Source organism: Danio rerio, chromosome 8 (genome assembly GCF_049306965.1).
Source record: "Danio rerio strain Tuebingen ecotype United States chromosome 8, GRCz12tu, whole genome shotgun sequence".
In the NCBI taxonomy this organism is placed as follows: Eukaryota; Metazoa; Chordata; class Actinopteri; order Cypriniformes; family Danionidae; genus Danio; species Danio rerio.
In genome coordinates this window covers 62,788,077-62,790,931 of record NC_133183.1, presented here as the reverse complement: position 1 = coordinate 62,790,931, position 2,855 = coordinate 62,788,077, and positions in this window count along the sequence as shown.

The window sequence follows — 2,855 nt, the reverse complement described above, 5'->3', positions numbered from 1 at the left end:
TTAAGTTTTCTCTTTGCTCCACCAGGTGGCAGTCTTTGTACCTTCACTTCGGGGGTGCAGATTACTTAAGTTTTATTAATATATATAAATATTTTTAAATTTATATATAGTTAAAAAATATTCACCATTTTCCCAAGTGTGTATAACCACTACTGTAAGAGAATATCAGAATGCGGTACATATTTCAGTATTATTGTTGCTTGAACTGAGCCGATCTAATCCTGTTTATGAATTGAGCCTGCTCCCGACCAGGTTTGAGCTAGCAGAACTGTTGCTATGACAACAACTCTCGGATCAGCTTTGAAGAACGAAACGATCCTGGATCATGTCAAATCATCAATATCCAAATCCAGCTAACTGAGTAATCCACGTACGAAGAACGAACCCCAAGTTTATTTACTGGAGTAAATGTGTGTAAATTTATACTTATTCAGTTTTTAAACTAATCACAGTAATATTATTGACTAATGTGAAAATTTTCATCTGATTTATGTACAGTATTATTTTCTGTCTTTTACTAGATTTATTATATGACAAACTTGCTTTATTTAACAAATAAGGTGAATCTAATTGGATTTGCATTTTAAACATGAAATAAAAGTTAAAATATATTATTTGTTTATTTTATATATTAAGGTTTTAGTTATGATACTCCCAAAATAATAGTGCAGACTTTTACCAAAATTCTCTGCGGAAATAGCCAAAAATGTTGAGAAGGGTATAAACGGAGGTCGGAGCCAGCTACAAGTGGGCTGTGCAAACCTTATTTAGTCGTGTTTAGAGTTCAATATTGTGCTTTATGAATGTGTACATCTAAACCCAACCTCACGGTAACCTGTTGTGTTTAATGAACGTCTACACCTAAACCCAACCCTAAACCCAATCTCACGGTAACCTGTTGTGTTTAATGAACGTCTACACCTAAACCCAACCCTAAACCCAATCTCACTGTAACCTGTTGTGTTTAATGAACGTCTACACCTAAACCCAACCCTAAACCCAATCTCACTGTAACCTGTTGTGTTTAATGAACGTCTACACCTAAACCCAATGCCACAGTAACCTGATAAACCCAACCTACTAGTGGTTTAAGTTCCTCCCACTTGGAGGTCACCCAACCTACTTGCGGTGTAATCCCTCCCACTTGCAGGTTTCCGGGCTGCATCAATACCTACTTGAAAACGTTCGCAGATTCCGTCTGGCCCTGGTCATGATTATATGCTGTCATGGCTGCGATCAAAACATGTGATTATAATGGAAGTCAATGGAGCAAAAACAGCCCATAACATCAGCAGAGGGGAGTCAACCTGACCAATAAACCAGGCTTAAACAAGCAAACTGATGTGTTAATGGGGTAAACTAAATATAAGGTTGGTTTCAGTATGGAAAAAAATTTTTATTGCTTTTTTTGAGGGGAAAAACTCTATTTTGATTCATTATCACTGAAAATGACAGTATTTTTTTTTTTTTAAACTATCCAATATTTTTTCTTGTCTATAAAATGCTTCTTGATTGCAGAATTTTCAGATATTTGTATTAGAAACAAGACGAAGTCTAAGAAAAGCATGATTTTGCAGTGTGAAGACACACACTCCTCCTGCAAGACAATCACTGACGGATGCTCAGCAGTTTTTATATGCGCATCGTGTTTCCTTCATAGTGCTCTTTTCCTATTCGCTGCAGCAGATCAAGTGTTTCTGTGCCTGTTTTCCATTGCACATGTCTACAGATTCCTAAGACACATTTAAGATACCCTTCATACAGTGTTACTGGAGTTATTACACCACTTGTGAACTCTTATGACGTACAGTTACACACAGAATTTGTCTAAATATTTTTTTTACATTAATTATAATTTATTTACAAACATTTCTCTCGTTACTTTACATTTAATTATAATATATGAGCTTGACAAGTGTTTGTGACTTGTAACCAAAAACCCATCGCTGTCTAAAATCACTCATTCTCCTTCAGCTTAGTCACTTATTTATCAAAGGGTTTCCCCAGTGGAATGAACCGCCAACTATTCCAGCATGTTTTATGCAGGGGATGCCGTTCCAGCTGCAACCCAGTACTGGGAAACACCCATACACTGTCATTCACACACATACACGACGGCCAACTTCAATCATCAATTCCCCTATATGTGTTTGGACTTGTGGAAACCGGAGCAGCCGAAAACCCACGCCAACACAGGGAGAACATGCAAACTCCACACAGAAATGCCAACTGACCCAGTCAAAGCTCGAACCAGCGATCTTGTTGCTGTGAAGCCACGTTGCAAACCACTGAGCTGCCATATTTTCTAATACAAAATACAGACTGAAACATACAGACTTGATTATTTGGATGATTATTGATCCATTTCAGACTTGCGCAGTAAATCCAGCTTGTTTAGATGTTTGTACTGGAAAACGAGAGAAATGCTCTACTTCCTGTGTAATCTCTGCCGTTTCATTTAAAGGCTTATTTCTGTCTCTTTCTGCTTTCCAGCGGATGAGGAGTTTTCTACTTTTGTTTGTCGAATGCATTTATTCAGCAGCTATTTAAAACAAATATTACGAAAGAGTCCAGAAATGAGTGTAATAAAAGAGAAGGTATTTATTAAAGTGATGTGACCAGTATTTAAAGCACATTTTTACACAGATGACCACCTCTATTTCTTAACATTCACCTGACAACTATTTGGTTGCAATAAAATAGAATGAAATGCAAGTTGTTTGTTTGTTGTGTGTAAAAACTGTGTGTGTGTGTGTGTGTGTGTGTGGCCCCATTTACACCAATATGTTTTAGTTTTAAAATGCATAATATTTGTTACGGTTGCACCATCCATCCACACTAAACCTCTGGAGTGT